Below are 18,365 nucleotides of genomic sequence, written 5' to 3'. Positions count from 1 at the left end.
CTAGGAATTTGCTTTGGTTACGTTGGTGCAAATCAAACAGTATAATAACAAAAGAATAGATAAAAACGTTAGATATGGTCGAATAGCACAAAGAGTTCAGGAGATATGATTTTTTTTGTAATATAAGCCCTGCCCACAACATTTGAGCTAACCTTGAGGCCCAGCTATAGCAAAGCTGTATGGAACATCAACAATCCACAAAGATAACTATACTTCCGGCTTGGTGGCTTATATAGATATATTCGTCTGGACCCACAAAATCCAGGAATTTTTGTTTTTTATTCTGAGGTTCATAAGTTACAGACCAAAACATAAAGTTTATTTTTATAGCGCCACATCTGGCCAAATTGCACCGTATTCCCAGCAGTAGTGTGAAGTCGGTCAGATGAGTTCTCAAGATATATAAAGGACATATGGTTTCAGATTGGGTTAGTTTGTTTTTTTCTGTAGCTATTGTCTTTTTTGTATTTAAATAACAAATGTTCTTTTGCTAGTATTGTAGTTTCATTGGGTACATGGTCTAATGCTCAAGGATACATTTCTTAAATACAATTTATGAAAAAGTATTAATCCAACTCCTCTCATACGTCACTGTGTCTTTGACATACAAACTGAGGTGTCGGGGACGTTTGCTCGATGAAACAGCCACACAGACGGCAGGTCTGTTGTTTGCAGGTGTAACTGAGTGTTTTTATATGAGCACAAGTGCATGTATACAGCTGGCCTCAGCACAGATCCGGCTCTAGACGCTCGCCATAAGCACGGGGTGGAATAAAAGAGATCTTGATTGTGAGCACTGATGCAAAACACACTCCTTTATCTTGTGTTTGGATCCAGTCTTTTGAGTCTATTTCTCGCACTACAGATCATTTTGATTAAGAAGAGATTAAGAAAATAATGTGATGGTTGTGAGGTTCAGTTAGAGATTGTAAAGATGTGTTTATGAGTTATACTACCAGGGAGGAAGTCAAAATCCAAAGAATTTACATCAAATTAAATGATGTGATAATGACATACACTATATGAATAATTTATATATAGTATATGTGCATGTAAGTGTGTGAGCTGCTCTTGTTTACAGTCTTCACCGCGGATGGAAATGTGCCTTTGATTAACTTTCAGCCCTTTGGTCTTATACAGGCTGTAGGAGGATAGATCTAACGTACTGTACACACATGCACACATGTGCACACCCATAAATCTGTTATTATCAGTAAAATCTATGCATGCGGCATTGTGCTGTTCAGTGTTTTTGAGCCCAGCTTTTGCTACTGCGTTTGAAGAAAGTTTCCCTTTATAATACAGTTCAAAGCAGTAATTTGAGGGTCTCTACCGATAGCGTAAGGTAGGCCTGTTATATGTAACTATTAATTAACAGGGTCTGCTGTCAGCAATTGCCACCCACGTATCGCTTTACATTAAATACAGAGGGAGAGACAAAGGCTGAGCAGGATGTCGTATTGTTTGGAGGCAACAGTGTGACATCTGCAGGAGAGGATTAGAGAGATAAAGATAGCAAGGGCTTGTTGGTGTATGTGTGTGTGTGTGTGTGTGTGTGTGTGTGTGTGTGTGTGTGTGATGGCCGCGGTGCTGTGGGCTGTAATAGAGAGGAGAGAGCATTAGGCACACTCAACACTGAGGCAGCAGGAACTTGCAGCAGAACTCCACAGAGTCCTCTCCATCTGTAATCAGTGGAGTGAAAGGGGAGTCACACCTTCTTATTCCTCCACACAAACAATCCCTGCTTCCCTCCCGCCTCGCCTCTCCCATGCATAGACTGCCAGGAAAGGTAATTTTTTTAATGTACTGCACTTCATTGCAATGTGCCTTGCATTCAAATACATACAGCGACGAGAAATGTGCAGAAGAATATAAGAAAATGCATCAATGAAAAGCAGGAACAAGCAGGGAAATTCTTTATTGTTAGGCAAATTTGCTGAAGACTAGCTTTAAAATTGAAACACTGTCTAAGAAATAAAACCGTGTTACAAATGCAAATTCTTTTGCCTTTCCAGATGCACACATCTGTCTTCTGTGACGTCATTCAAAAATGACTCGTGAGCAGTATCGCCAACGCTACGCCTCCCAAACTGTGAACATTTAACAATAAGCCTGCCACTTTAAACTCCTCTATGCACTTCCCATCCCACCTCTTCTTCTCATCTAACTCTTCACCACTTGCTGAGTCTGGTATGACCAGAAATGGCTCTCAGTAATATTACCTGCTGTCTGTCCTCCCCCTGTCTCTCCGTCCGTCCGCTGGTCTCAGCAGGGTTTTCTCTATTAAGGGATTCATCGCTGATGAACCGATGGTTGTCCCCCAGCCCCCTTAAGGAGCCAATTCATGAATAAATGAATAGAACTGGCAAATGATAACAAGATTGCTCATTTCGTTGCACAGCATTGAGTGTGTGTGTGACTATAGGGAGAGAGAAAGACACTCCAATTACCTGAACTGTACTTACAACTACCTCCAACATATGTCTAATTTTGTGGCAAAGGAACGTCTCAAACGTGCACTTTAATCAACTGATTTAACTGCTGATTTGCAAATAAGAGAGGATGTGTACATCCTCAAGTAATTATTCACTTGTGAGACATTTTCTTCCTGTCTCAATGTCCATTTTACAAAAGTTAATTGTCCCACTGGCCTACCTCACTTCGCTGTATCCATGTACCTACAGTTACCCTGGTCTCTATGGGACAAACTAGGTGGACGTTTTTCATTTATTTATCTTTTGCTCACCACCTCCCATTGTCTTCAGAGACAACTTTTTTGGCATTTATTGCTTTAAGGAGAGGAAAGAAATATGGGGGATCAGATGCAACAAAGGCCACCGCACCTTATGACAACTTTGTTGTTTTGAATCTAGTTTTTACTAATAGGCACAAGAATAAAAAAGGAAATGACTTAAAATAAATACGTAACAAGATTTAAGAGTCTACAGCGATGCTAGTGGCTCTGTGATGCTGTTCTGTGATCACTGTAATTATGCTAAGACGGATACAGTATGAGGCTGCACTTAAAGGCACAGTGATGCTTTGAGCTAAATGTTGTCGTCAGCATGCTAACATGCTCACAGTGACAATTTAACAAGTTCACCATCTTAGTTTAGCATGTTAGCACACTAATATTTCATAATTGGTGCAAAACACAAAGTACAACTGAGACTGATAGGAATGCCATCAGTTTTGCAGGTATTTAGTTTATTGGATGAACTGAAATTTTTACCTGACCTGACCTTTACCTTTTTCTCTCATCTGTTTTTGTACCTTATCTTTAATTTAAAAGGTCAATAAATCCACTTGCATTTCGTCTGAAGGAAAGAAACGTACTGTAGGAACATGTCTTCTAATTAAATAGTTGAGAACTGTGCCTCCACCTGATGCCTCCCTAAATATCTGTCCAACTATTTGCAAGGTTTTTATTTTTCCAAGAGATTATCAAAGTGATTACAGTTCATCCTGAGGGAGGCATAGATGTTTGCATAAAATGTCATGGTAATCCATCAAATAATTGCTGAGAGCTTTTTTGTGCTTATTTTTTTTATTTATTCATCACACAAAATACAGAAAACATAACTTGGAGGAGATGCATATACTATTACACTTCTTTTTCATTTCTGTTCTGAACATTGTTAAGAGATACTTCTTCATTGGTAATAATAATGTTCATATTACATAAACATGTGCGGCACACATCAAATACCTCACCTCTCGTACCACCAATGAAACAGGGGTTACCCTGTAACTGTAGTATTAACCAAAGAAAAGACAGGTGTAAAAGAAATAAAAATTAATAGAATAAAATAAAATAAATAAAAGTAAGAAAAGGAAAAAAGAGGTAACTAGAGTTCTGGCATCGCCTGTATTAATGGTGACCATCTTTCAACAAACTTGTTCTCAGCTGTATACTTGCTGTGATTTCTTCCTTAATAAAGACATTTTTTACCCTGTCCCTCCATTGTGTTATGCTGGGGTGTTGCGGCTTCGTTGCTGAGACATTTCACTCAGAGATAGCCAGTAGAGGAAACAACTCCTTAATTCAACATCCATCCATCCATCCACGTTTCAAAGTTTAAGAAAGGAAGAGAGGTGGGACCCTACGGGCAGAATAACAACTCTGCACTGTGGTGATGATGGATGATATAGATTGTTCCTCTACTCCTGAAGTCGTCTCACGGTTCAGTAAGAGTTCTAACTTTGAGCTTCGTTCAGCCGTTTCAGCTGATGACAGTACAAGCATTTTGAATGTGGTAAATGTGCTGCTCAGGGGCTGTAAAAGTTGCACTTCACTGTCTTCTTGATGCAAACTGATAACCACCTGCATCAGACAGCTTAGCCAAGACTGCCATTGTGGTGAATTGATATGACTGTTTTTACTCTTCTCTGGGGATTCTGGGATTGCTTTTTATCAGCCGACTTTACAACTAAAACCAAGACTGTGAGGTGTGTACGGTAGAAAGGTGTTATAGATCTGCATGTCATTAAACGTAAAACGCGCACATGTAAGCACATATTGTAATTGCTGACCGGTGGAGCCTCGTCCTCTTTTCCCCTTTAATTAACCTAGTAATAAGGCACTGAATGGAGCAGGTGTTATGCTGCTGTCACTGGGAAGGTCAGAGCTGTCACACGTGTGTTAGCAATCGTTTGTATGTGTATCTACAGACCCATAAGCTACATGCATTTGTTGTGGTGTGCTTCTCTCAATGCTTCACTGTGTGGGCAAGAACAGCTCAATTTTGAAGTCTCTGAATTGATTAAGTTCTGCATATAAAGACAAAGTCAGGCAGCTCTACCATCTCGATGTGCAGAGACTCGGCTCTGAATAAATCAGAACAAACAAGATTCTTGGAGAAGATATTCACGTCCTGCGAAGTTTTTTTTCATTGAGACTGAGAGTGAACACACACCAGCTATCTACAGCCAGGTGCCAGCTGTATTAGTTACATAATGGCATAATAATCTCTTTTTATACATGAATGTAAATTTTACATTTTCTAATACTTTGAAGACAAATTTGCATCATATTATCATTCATGCACTCAGCTTGAAGTAGTAGAAGCAGTTGTATAAGTACTAGTAGTGTGGAGGTCATGGTGAATATTAGAATAAAGGTGTTAAGACACGGTTGATATATCCTCATAAAGGCCTTCTCCGCAAAAATGTCTCTTAATTGCTCTTACCATTATGTCCTAAAGGGACTTCAGCCGCGAATTTTAATAAGACAGAAGAATATGGCTGAAACCCAGAGTGGCATGTCCTATTAGCACAACGTAAAGAGAACGGGAGATCTCAGTGTGTCACTGGCACAGACTGAAGCACATTAGGCCTGTCGGCCTGTCGCCCAGGCAATCACCGGAAATTGTAAAAGGGACACAGAGCAGGTATTATCCTCCTTCCTGCTTATTTTCTCAGTGTTTGACTGATTCATTTACATTTCATTTTTATCAGTGTATGATTTAAATAAGATAAATTACCAGCAAGTTCACAACTTAACGTTAGTTTGTGAAAATGCTTGCTTGCTGTTAGGTTTTTTTGGGGAAATAAAAATAGAACAATGCCCAATAACAAAGCTGAAACTGAAGAGGTAAAAGAGGATGACTTCTGGGTGATTTGTTTTTCTAAGAAGCTTATCCAATAGAGTGCTGCAGGGATGACGTATTTTTGTAGGCCAACCAGGAAGTTAGAATCGCACTGGTTCCCTCAACAAAAAGCCAACGGGATTTTTCCATTGGGTTTTGGAAGCTCTGTGGCAAACAAACGTTTATGATACTTTACAAGTTTTGTTCAGCAAGATAATCTCCGCAAATGAACACCACTTTTATGGTTTCTGAAGTGGGAATGCAATCGCCAGAAGTAAAAAGCTAACGTTAGGCTATAAACAAACTACACGACAGTCGCATGAGCGCGAGTATACACAACGAGGCTGTAAAGGCGGACAAGTCGGTGTGATGACATCTTGTAGTTTCATTTAGCCACTTGTTAGACTACTAACGTATTTTATATGGTAGAACAAAATGTTAAAATCTCTAACTAAAAAACTATTCAAAAAACCCATTGACTTCCAGATGAGGGAACTGGAAGTGCTAAAATGCTAACTAATTTCTGGGTTTTAGGACTCATCCCTGCACCACTCCATAAGTAATAGTTTGACATAAGAAATAACCTTATTTGCTTCCTGATTTCATCTTTCATTGTATCAACTCTCACGTCCATCCGTTAATATGAAGCTACAGCTAAGCGATAGTTAGCTTGTCTACAACAAATAAGATACACTGTGTTCATTATTTAGCTTTAGACGTGCTAGTAGTTGTTTTTTTTTACTCGTAGACATAGCCAGGCTAGTTGCCTCCTTCTGTTTCCAGTCTTTGTTCTAAGCTAAATTAACGATCATTTATAGCTGTAGCTTCATATTTAACAGACAGACATGAGAGGGTGTCTTTGTTCTGTTTCCTCTTTGCTTCACATCATACATTAGATAAAATCAGGCCGTTCTAACTGGCATTTATAATAAGTGATAGAGAGTGTTAAACTCAGCTTTTCTGCAAATCTATGCCAATTTAGATGCAAGGAATCACCATTTAACTACTTAATCCTTGAACCAGGTTTACAGATTATACCCACACAGTTCAGTGTTGTTTCCTGAAATACAGTTTAGTACAAAACTCTCTGCTGATCTGTGGTTGGATATCGGGTAATGAGGAGCTCACACTGTACTTGATTTGTTGTCAGATTAGGTGACAGATTGCTACCAACCCTCAACCTTCATTAAAACTAGAAGGTAAATCTGAACCACCATCTGGGGAATGTGACGCGTCCCTAATTAATCTTTTACTTTTTTAATACTTTCCCCTGGTCCTATACTTTTTTGCAAGGTGATAACAAATGATTGTAATTGTATATATCCATTTATCTGTCTGTTGATTTTTTTTACTGTCCATTTCTTTACTGATCTCCATTGATTTAAATAATCCATACAAGTAGGCTGGTAGAATTTGACCACACCTTGGCAACAATTAGGATTCAACTCAGCTTGAGCTCGTCCATTTGCATCGACACACAAGTTCATTATATTGGTGTGACGCCATATGGATCACTTCTGTTCTTCCACAGTCTCTCTCATTACATTATCAGATCAATAAGGCATGCCACTGCTCATTGTAACCCACACCAGCAATTCTTGTTCTTTCTCTGCACTTAGGGGTTAAAAAGCCAATTTAAACCAGTTGGCTGGTAAGCTGCCATTCACAAGGAAAACTATTTCTTTCAATAGCTTTTAAAGGGAAGCTATTGCATCCTGCACAGCAGCTTCCAAATTCATACATTAGCCTGCGTTGAAAGTGACTGTTTTGGTTAATCCTCTTCGTTTATCTCATGTCTCAGGAGCTATCTCAGGAGTTATAGGGGACTCATTAATGGAACTCTCTCTTGTCAAACTTCAGGTATAATATAACTCTTTCCATGACTCATGCTGTATCGTCAAGTATTTGTATCACAGCCCACCACTATCCCCTGATGACGAGGACACCTATAAGAGCCCCTTGCTGTAAATCAGGTTCAAAGAAAAGCAATTAGGCCTCATCTTCACAGTATTTCTCAAAATATCTCACAAGGCTCTTCTCCTCTATTCCATGACTATCAATGACTATACATCTATCTTGAGAATATTCTAAAAAAAAAACTCCTGATGCTTCAGATGTCATTCATTTTCTATTTAAATTGGTATCGGTACAATTTTAAGCTTCGTGATAAATATTTAGCTTTTTTGCCAGAGCTAAAACCAGGCAGAAATTTCCACACATGCAGCCGTATTCTATAAAGATAGTCATGTGAAGCAGAGAGTTGTGCAACCAAGGGAGGTTATGAGGGTATTTGGTAATAAACAAAAGTATTGGACACATTTTGACCTCATTGAAGTCAGGGATGCACAGATCCAACTTTTTCTGTCCCAACAGCGATACCTGGGTATTGGCCTATACCGAGTACCAATCCGATACCAGTGTATAATTAATAAGATGTATTCGTTACTGTGTGGAAGTGACTGGGATCATTCTTTTATGTGTAAGGCAACATCAGGCTTGACATAAACATTATTTTCCTAACAAATAAAGGCATAGATATGCAATTACTGAATTATTTAGTATTAAAATAATAAAAAAATTAACAGGAATTACAATTCAAATGTAAACTTTTTTAATGCAGCAACAAGTTGGCCAAAACTTAAACAGGAATTAAAATTCTAGTATATAATGTATATAGTATATAAACATAGAATTGAATTGAATAGATCAGCCTCATTTTCACTGATACTCAATCCAGCTATTTGAGTCCGCGTCGGCCCGATATCCGATCTGGTATCGGTATCGGTGCATCCCTAATTGAAGGATCTCCAGAGTCATAGGACATATCGTCTTGGAAATATGAATGTCTGAACCAAATTTTGTGCCAATCCATTCAATAGTTGTTGGGACAGCTAAAAAAAAACAAAAATGTCAACCTGCTGATGGCGCTCGATGAAAAATCAGGGGATCACCAAAGTCATTAGGCTTCATCCTCTGGGGAACATGCATGTCAACCAAATTTCATGGCAATCCATTCAATATTTGAGGTATTTCAGTCTGGACCAAAGTGGAGGGCCGACGGACTGACCGACAAACAGGCAGACATTGTCATCATGCCGTTAGCTTGGCGAATAAAAACGCCATGATGCTGCGACCAACTGAACAATATTCCGATTCAGACATCAAAGAAATAGAGCACTTAGTTTGAAACTGTGTTCGGGGTGGAACCACAATGGCCAGTCAGTCTGAACAGGCCTATAACTGCCATGGTGACAGGTGTTTCTGGAGGTAATTTTGGCAATAATCAAGCCCCAGCATTGAATGGCTGGTGAAATGGGTCCATGTTTTAGACCTGCTGGCATCTAAGAGAAATATTTGGAATATCTTCTCTAGTGTTAGCATTAGCTATAACAGCTGTCAGCCCTGCTGGCTAGCCCTTCCCTCTGAATGCTAATCTAAAACTAGAAATGGCAATTAGCTCCATTAGCATGCTGATCACCATGGCGATGCAGAAACGCTGAGGAGGAAGCAGAGGTTCCTGACCTTATCAAAGACTGAGCAGCAGTGGGCATGATCAGAATATAGAGTGAGTGTGTTTATTTTTACAAAAAAGTGAAAATTGTGCTTAGAGATGTTGTATTTTTTTAATTTTTTTTTATTATTACTTCATTGGCATCTAAAACTGTTAAAAAACACATATAAAAAGGCCATACTCTTACATTTGGGTGACATACTTTTTTCATCAATATGAACATGGCCACTCTACACCTACGTTTATTGGAGTGAAAATGGAGTTGCGGAATTGTTTTGTTTTTAACTACACTAGCCATGTTCGTTTTAATGAAGGAATATGACACCCAAAGCAACAGTATAGCCTTTTTAAAGGGTAACTATGGTATTTTTCAACCTGGACCCTATTTTCCCATGTTTTTGTGTCTAACTGACTAATGGGGACAACAATTTCTGAAACTGGTCCAGTATTTAGGGAGAGCACGCAGAGGGCAGCTGCTCAGTTGGCAATATGGTGCTACTGGGGCAAGCTGGCACCGTCATTTACGTCCACTAAAAGTGCTTGTTTTTTCCACTGACAGGCTCTGATTGTTATTATAAGTGTCTGACAACATTATGTAAAGAGTCTCGCTCAAGGAGAGGTCTCGCTATGAAATCTGGCGAGGTGACGTGTTGCCGGAAGACAACGGTGGAATAGTGGAATATAACCATGGTGGAAACACGAGTGTCAGCCGAACAGCGTTTGTTGTGTTGGAGTACAGAAAGCGTAGCTTAGTGTTATCTGAAGATTTTCAATTTCACAGCTGAAATATTTAGATGATCTCGACAATGTGGATGAGGTCTTTGAATTCGATGGCCGTCCGTATTTATTTGTGCAAGAGTATACGGATATTCAGATTTCACAACAAGACTTCTACTTGAGACCGGATCAAGCGAAAGGTAAAGAAGAACGTTTTATTTCTCTGTAATGTTGTCAGACACTGCTAATGCCAATCTGAACATGTCAGTGGAAAAAACAAGCACTTTTAGTGAACGTAACGTTACATTGACGCTGCTCATTTGCCCTCGCAGCTCGTTTCGCAGCTACCGGTTACATCGTTATCCCTCTATACTGGCACTACAAAAATTGTTGCCCCCATTAGTCACTTAGGGTGATTTCAAACGTAACCCGTTTGGTTTGGTTAAAATGAACTCCGCGCCTTTGCCTGATTAGTATGGTTTGTTGGGGCTGGTGTGAAAGCTGTCAATCGAACCCTGGTGCGGACCAAAAAAACAAACCGAGACCGCTTGAAAAATGCTTCCAAGTTAACTCTGGTGCGGTTGGGTTATGGTAGCAGATATGTGATTTTAGCATGAATTTCAAAAGCTAAACTAGTAATAAATCCATCCGCTGATCGTGAAATCTGTTCAGGAAGTGATCTGTATTTAATGCCATGTTTAAGCACGTCAGCTTGGGTATTTTTCCTGAATAATAGGTCAAAAGCTGTTAAACTGCTGTGCTTGTATATGACCCTGTGTACTTTTTCAGTTCATTAACTCCATTAAAAAGTGTGTGACAGCGATCCCACAGCACGCCGATCATGCTTGTGTCCATGCGCTCCCCGGCGTTCGGACTATGCATTCGCACCAGTCCTCTGGGAGCGTATAAACTTCTGTCACTCATCCAAATTTGATTTCCCCACGTGGGTCCTGATGATGCAGGATGACAATTGCCAAAACAGCCGTATCGACGAGTTACCTGTCAGTCTGTATAACTTCATGTTTACTCCTCTGGTTCGTTAGTAAAAAGGCAGTGTGAACAGGAACCAGACCAGAATTAAAATCCAACAATGTTTAATTTTTTTCCTTTGTTCGGACCAAATAGACACAAAAACATGGGAAAATAGGGTCCAGGTTGAAAAATACAGAAGATACCCTTTAATGTGTTTGTGGATGACACTGGAGTGGCATGGGGCTGAATTTCTTATGGCCCCATGCCAGCAATGTGGCTACAGAGACCAAACTTGTTTTTAAATTAAATTAAATGTATCACTGGTTTTGATCTATTCATGGGAATAATTGTTAAAACAAGACTACAGCTAGTGTGGCTAATAAAAAGATTTTAAAAAATCTCCAGCTATATCCTTTAAGTTGCCCCACAGATGCTACAGTCTCAGGTATACCTGCAGTACATGCTTAAAACTAAAACTACAGGTTATGGACAACCTGTCATTCATAGAATAGAGCTCATTAAATCTCACAGTGAAATGAGAAGCTGTAGTAACTCCCACTCCGGAAGAACAATTACTGCTCTGGAAGGATTATTTTAAAGAAACGTCAGGCTTGAAAAACTAAATTTCCCTGAAGCTTAGTTTGACATAACAAAGCTGGAGGCACCAGAGACTTATGAGACACACCAGCATTCACCTTCGGCTATGCACTATTGATGCACATCAGAGGGTGAACAATTTAAAACATGCAAAAAGGAGTGAGTATAATGATGTTGCGAGGTCAAACGGGGGAGCATAGACAAAGATGTAGCCGTATCTCCCTGAGGAAGACCTATGTATGATAGAAGGAAGTGATGCGGTCCCTCAGTCCCCAGGCTTTCCCATGTCTACCCCCCACCTGTGGCCTCACCAGGCTGGGGATCGATCCTTGGCTGCCCGCCTCCACTCCCATGCTTCGGACTCTTCATTAGGCCTGGCCTGCGAGAGTGGATGCTGTAATTGGCGAGGGCCACTGAGAGCCAGCATCCTCGTCTGCCGCGCTCTCAGAGAAAGGGCCGCCAGGCATCAGCCGCTCACACTAATCTGTCCCATTATCCTTTGCTCTACTGTGGGAGCAGGAAAAACAGCCTGCCTGTGGTTCGTGTGCTTTTGAGTGTGTAGTGTACGTTATATTTAAGCGTGTTTCTGTTTGTGTGTAAGCTTTGTTTGAGTCCTTTTGCCTAATGGGAGCACATGTCTGATCAGATCATGTGAAAAACAGAACACCCATCTACACTTGTTGACTACTTTTTGAGGACATTGCTGTGAGGAAAATTCTATTTTTTGGGGATGTTTTTCACATGAACTTGCTTTTCAGCTTCTGCTTTTCATGTTGTGTGAACAACAACTCTGACACAGTCATTAAGAGCTTTTATACAGCACATAAATACTGCAAACTCTACCTATCTGTTATATGCGTCTCTCCATGGAGCTGTCACTAGTTCACAGTTGGTCTCTGGTGATTCATACTTCTCACAGGTCTTAATTTCATTCCTTAATCATTATGATTAAACATTTTAATTTAAAAATTAAAGCAATTTACAGCATGGCAATAATCATTTGCATGTCAGTTACAATCATTGATTGCCTAATGAGAAATTAGATTCAACTTTTTTAACCTGCTCCCTCCAACGGTGGTGTGACGACACTTGGTGGAGGCAACAAACATAAAAAGGACGCTGAGGTCAGGGCAAGACTCAAAGGTCGCCTACTAAGAGGAATGGAAGGGGTAAAAACAGTGTAAATGTGGCTAAAGTGTTTACCCAAATGTTTGTGTCTTTCACTTCTCCACATTATCAGCAAATTGAGAGAGACAAACAAACCTTAACTTATCCTCCACTTAAACAGTTCAACTAAAATTGTATCCTTTATCATCATAATGTTTGTTTTTCTGACTTAATTCTAAGTCTATCAAGTCAACAACATATTTGCGTAGATAAATACTGTGATCAGAAACACAGATTAGGTGTTTATGCAGCAGTTTACTAGTTTCTTTCACAATAATACGGCTTGCATGTCCAAAACTAGTAGAAGAGCTTTTTGGGGGGGTTTTGTAACTAGATTATGATGTTCACATGGATGGGATACTCCAACAAGTCGACAAGATCAACGTCCTTCCTAACGGCTCCGTGAGGCTGTAGCATTTGCTAATTAGCACTAAAAAAAATTACAGGTGAGGCTGATGGAAATGTTAATAATTTTGCAGGAATTTGGTCCTAAATCATAAATCATTAATACAAATGTTACCTGATGATGGCACTAGATGATGGATTGAAGTTATTACAGTTCATCCTGTAAGGACCATGATTTTTTTTTACAAAATTTCAATCCATCCAGTGTTTGTTGGAACATTCAGCTCGTTCTCATTCCCTGGGAGTAAATATCAACGCTTTGTCACACCCATCGTCGTGTGATGCTGACGCACAATGCACCCTTTAGCATCTGAGCTACACTGGGCTTTTAATTAACTACAATGTAAACCCATCTATGTCAATATTAAACGTTCAAACTATGTTCACTCCACGAGCAACAAAAGTAACAAAACGGCCAAGAGTGGCCGCTACATTGTTGTTGAAGCACTCGTTGACGTAGTGATGTCGTTAAACAGCACTGGGAACTGGCTAACAGCATTTTTTTGGATGGAACAGAACAGGGTGAAACAAAAACATGAGATTTGGTTGACACTTCACGTGTCATTGGAGCGCTGAAAAAAGTTGAGACCAGCTCATCTTTATTTGAAGCGCATCACGCCCGTCACACAACGATAAATGTCAAGTGTCAGTTTGTAGCTTCATGCGACCGGCTTCCATTGAAAATGGCTTGTAGCCTGTTGCTGTGTCGCTCGTAGTGTGAGCACGGCATCAGAGAAAGTGGTCGGGGAGTGTTTTGATGGGGGCGGGGAGGTGGACGGGTCCAACAAACATAGGACTTTCCTCCAGGAGGCTGTTGTTGATGTCCCGTGCGTTAAGTTTTGCTTTCACGTTACAATCAGCTGTTTGTTCGTGTCCCACATTCACAACGTTAAGTATCACTTTCACTGTACAAATGTACTAATTTTAAGCCAAACCATGATGTTTTTCCTAAAAGTAAGTGGTTGTGTTGCATAAACCTAAGCAAGTGTTTTTGTTTGAATTCACAACATTAAACATGTATTTACTGCAACCGTAAAGTGACGCCAAGGGGTCTGACAAGCGTCAGTATGTGATGAGCTGGGATGAGAATGTGTTGAAATGTTTCAATTATAAAACTAAACCTTCAACCTTGCGGTGGCACCAGAGGAAAAGTCAGGGGATCAAAAAAGGCTTTAGGAGTTATCCTCAGGGGACTGTGAATGTTTGCACAAACTTTCCGGTTAATCCATCCATTAGTTGCTGAGATATTTCAGTCAGGATCAAAGTGATGGACCAACCATAGAGCCATGTCTCCAGCATGGATGAAATGTAATTTAAGGTATTCTCTCTAAAGTAAGATGATGCTATAAAAATGGGCAACATGTAGTGCAGGAAAGGTTTTGATTTATCATTTTAAAAAAAGCAAAGATGATGATGGTTAAACCTGGTCTGGATGTCACAACTAGAGTTGTATTGTACTGTATGTATTCTACAATAACCTCTTGACGAACCTCACAGATCCTTAATGAAGGAAGTGAAGCAGGAGTGTGTGAAATTATTAGATGAGTGAATTATGGCCTCCGGCACAGTCTAATGTGAAGCAGAGGCACAACTCACTACTGGTACTGAAACAGAATAGGGCAATATGTTTCTTAAAATATAAAGACTGGATACAAAGAGGTGTTTGTGAATATTCAGCTTGCAAATAAGTGTTTGAAACAAGTGAACCTGAAAGTCATTTTTAGCCATGGCCATTATTACTTCTACATATAGGAACATACAATAACATGAGATTGCCCACACACAGAACTAGCTTCATTCTTTTTTTCCTTTGCTATTTTATCTTCCTTCATTTGTCTCATTTTCTAATACAGTTCTTCACCAAATGATTATTTCCCTGTTTACTTCTCCGTGTTGACTTGAATGACATTCAGTGGCTCACACTCTCACCTTTCCTAAATTTTGAAATCATTTTTATCATATTTTAAAATCTATGGATGACCATAAAAATATAAATATATTATTTTGTGAAGTGGAGAGTTGAGGAGTCAATTTGTAGTCAATATTGTTGACATATTGGGCAGAATATATCAACGTAAAGTTATATATTTTTTTCAACAAAATGAACAGAAGAGAGAAAAATCAAACCTCTACTTCTTTTTTTTCAGCCACTGTGTAGACAGTCCGTTCTCATTCCCCGGGCGTTAAATACAAAGGCTTTGTCAAGGCCGTCGGAGTTCAGTACCGCTGCACAGGGCACCCTTTAGCGTGGTATGAAACACACCTGCTGTTCCATTAACTATAATGTTAACCCATTCGCGGCAACAGTAAATGCTCTGATAAAAGTGCGCCGGGAGTGTGGTGATGTAGTTTAAAGAGCGAAAGAGACACACGGAAGGGGAGGTGGATGGGTCCAACAAACAAAAGGCTTTCATCCAGGAGATGGATGTTCATGTCCCGTGTTCACAACGTTCTGTTTTATTTTCACTGTACAAACGTAGTAATTTTAAGCCCAACCATGTAGTTCCTTCCTAAACCTAACTAAAGTGGTTTGTTGTCTAATCCTAAAGTGATGCCAAGGGGCGTTACAAAGCTGAGATGAGAATGTGTTGGTACAGAATGATTTGTGGGAATTTGGATTGTTACAGCTGTGTAACAATAAAAACTTTCAACCAAAATATATTTTTGATGAAGGAACAGGCAAATATTATAAATCATAAATCTTTGGGCACCATTGCTATTAACATACAACACCCTAAACACTAAGGGTACGCAGATTTTTTTCTTTAATACAGGGACATAAATCTCCCAAAGAGAAAAGACCAGCCATCCACACTCTCACATACTACAGACAATAATCTCAGACCCTCGTGTATCCTCTTATTCCCCTTTCCTCCACTTTCTCCGTCTGCTGCCCTTAGACCCCATCAGGAGCCCCACGTCTCTCCAATTCAGCTACACAGAATTTATGAACTGGACAGACAGGTTATATCATCAACTGCAGCCATTCACAAGTACACAGTTCAAGTACAGACCAGTCAGTGTGGTTTTCATATAAGACACAATCACGGTGAAGTTTAAATTTTGTCTAAAATAGCTGAACAACAATGAAATAGGCGATCAATGTTCTGAGACACACCACCATCAAAACCCACAACTGCTCTGACCTGCATGTCTGTGTCAACGTTGCCATCTAGTGGAGAGACATTAGAGCACAAGTACAGCAGCAAATCATACATCATTGAACTCTGCATCCTTCAGAAATTAAAATTGCCAGGTGAATGAAACATGATGCAGATATACTGTAGCTGCAGCTTTAAGCCTAGGTTTTGAGGAGTAAAAATCCATGACACAAATTTTGGAGCAGTTTTGTCAAACTGGTATTTGTATTATTAATTTTTTGGGGGGATTAAAAGATGACTGTAGCCGTGTTTCCACCAAGAAGTTTCTGGTAATTTTAGTCCAGGGACTTCTTTTCCAGGAACTAAAAGGTTCCTTTAGCCCATTGTTGTCTGCGTTTCCATAGCGTTTCAAAGGGCTACGAAGATTAGACAAGTTAGTCCGATGTTTGTCCAATCAGCGACGATCATCCCTGCAAACCCCACCACGAAATTTCTGTACTTTCAGAAAGTATTACCCCCTGACCAGGGCCTTTTGGGGGGTGAAACATCCTCTTGGGGTTGGCTCAAACTGAATTTAGACCCTGGTCCCTGCGGTCGAAATGCAATGAGTTCCTCAAAAGTTAAGCTCCGGGGAAAGTTCCATGCTTATGTGACAAAAGAGCATACGTTCTCTGAAGACCTGCTCATATAAAAACCTCAAACATGACAAATTATAAATAATATGTGTCTTTAGATGTTACAACTCTAAAATGTTCTCCATGTTGTATAGTAGGGATGTTTTCAGTCCCGATAGCGATACCTGGCCTTTGGGTATCGGCCGATTCCTAACTTTTTAAAACAAAATGTAACAAATAAATACACAGTTATAAATTTAGTGAATATGTTATTTATTATTAAAATAATAAATCGTACACCAGCAACTTGGTAAACAAAATCTTCAAAATTAACAGGAATTACAATTCAAGTGCAAACCTTTTTAATGCAGCAACAAATTGGTCCAAAAATCCAGTATATAATGTATATGGTGTATAAACATAGAATTTAATTTAATAGATCGGCACCATTGTCACCGATATCCGATCCAGCTATTTGAGTCAGTATCAGCCCGATGTCCAATCCGGTATCGGTATCAGTGCATCCCTCTTGTATAGTTGTCCTTGATTCTAGCTTTCCTTATGACTACTATATACAACAAATGTGGAAGTGTTGCTGCAGCCTTTTTAGACTCAAGAAATACTTTATCTTAGAAAGAAAATGCATGCGTTGCAAGCTGTGGACCTTTACTCATTGTGTGTGCAGGTTTTACTTGTTAGTTGAAGTTAGAAACACCTATTAATCCTGAAATCACAAATGCACGGATGAAAAAAATGATTCTCAGCATTGATATTGAAAATACATTTTATGTTGCCATAGCTACCGAGGCTATGAGAAGGAGACCTTGCACATATTATCCAGAAATGAAACGCTTCTGCAAGCAAGTCCTGCTGTCTGAGAACAGAAAGACTGAAGTCATGTTAAAACAGGTTTGATGTGGAACTACTGGTGCTCTGGAATAAGACATGATGACATTGTGTTTGGCAGGTTTCAAGCTTCAGTCTGCTTGCATATAGTGGACATGGATCCCAGAAAAAAAACAACTATTGACCACTGTATGAGAAGTACTGAAGAAGACATGTGAGAATGCTACTATTTTACTAGAGCAACAGTAGCAGTAGTCATATATACAGTTACATATAACCAGTCGATATACTTTACAATAAGTCAATAAGTTCCACAATAGGCTTTGGTGATAGAGTGTCCAATGTGAAAATTATGCAAAGAATACAACAGGATATTTTATTTTGGTATGAGATAAACTAGAAATGTTTGCATTACTATTTTCATACTGAGTAGACAGCAATCAATATGGTTATTTCATCAGTTATGTTTTTTGTTTTCTCTTCTGTAGAGATGAACAAAAATGTCTAAGAGAGTTGTAAGTTTGTAGTTTAACCATCTTGTTTTCTAGGAGTCAGTGAAGCTTGTTGAAAACAGTACAATGTGTAAACGTTTGTTTATTTCAGCTAAGAAAGAGGTTTTTCATAATTTATGACCATCTTTTGGGTAGCTTTATGACAAAGTAACCACCACCATGTTGTAGTGTGTCACTGGCTTACAGTCCAAATGGTGTGAATTAGGTCAGCCATGTCATATCTCTGTCATTTCATTTATTTTTAAATAAATTATTTATTTGTTCTGCCTCAATTGGAAGCATCAATTAAAGGTCAGGGTTGAAAAACCGTGAACTAATCCTTTAATGCAGGGGTC

The 18,365-nt window shown here is 39.4% G+C and overlaps 1 protein-coding gene and 1 long non-coding RNA gene across 2 annotated transcripts in view; both read left to right on the top strand.

Moving 5' to 3' along the window:
- The first annotated feature begins 5 nt into the window (after positions 1–5).
- On the top strand, positions 6–2,365 carry LOC119489417. The gene is made up of 2 exons (XR_005207174.1): positions 6–1,789; positions 2,016–2,365. It is a non-coding gene; the product is annotated as an uncharacterized LOC119489417 (long non-coding RNA).
- Positions 2,366–9,132: 6,767 nt separating this feature from the next.
- Positions 9,133–18,365, top strand: part of tmcc1a (transmembrane and coiled-coil domain family 1a) — a 58,505-nt gene continuing 49,272 nt past the window's right edge. Inside the window, exon 1 of the mRNA XM_037771767.1 lies at positions 9,133–9,153. The gene's annotated coding sequence lies outside the window, so the exon portion shown is untranslated. The remainder of the gene's footprint in view (positions 9,154–18,365) is intronic.

The sequence above is a fragment of the Sebastes umbrosus genome, chromosome 6 (assembly GCF_015220745.1).
Source record: "Sebastes umbrosus isolate fSebUmb1 chromosome 6, fSebUmb1.pri, whole genome shotgun sequence".
NCBI classification, from domain to species: domain Eukaryota; kingdom Metazoa; phylum Chordata; class Actinopteri; order Perciformes; family Sebastidae; genus Sebastes; species Sebastes umbrosus.
This window is presented reverse-complemented; position numbering and strand designations above follow the sequence as displayed.